We start from the raw sequence: 308 nt of genomic DNA on the forward strand, positions 1-308 counted from the left end.
CTTCATCTTAGCTACTTCTAAGATATTTTTTTCTACATTCCATTCTGCTACGTAGATTCGCCTTCATTTCATTACGTCATTCATCGCTTCCCATGACGCAATAAAATTTCTTAGATATCCAGTAACAACAGGAAGAGATTTATCATTATCATATTATATTTACTTATTTACTTATATTCATGTGACTTACGCTGTTCATTGGTATTCTGGCCGAATATGTATTTTTTGGTATGATATCTCTCTTTAAAGAATATTTTACTAGTGTTATGATAGGCAAAGACGGCCTTCGTGACGAACAATCACTGATT

This window comes from Penaeus monodon, chromosome 27 (genome assembly GCF_015228065.2).
Source record: "Penaeus monodon isolate SGIC_2016 chromosome 27, NSTDA_Pmon_1, whole genome shotgun sequence".
NCBI classification, from domain to species: domain Eukaryota; kingdom Metazoa; phylum Arthropoda; class Malacostraca; order Decapoda; family Penaeidae; genus Penaeus; species Penaeus monodon.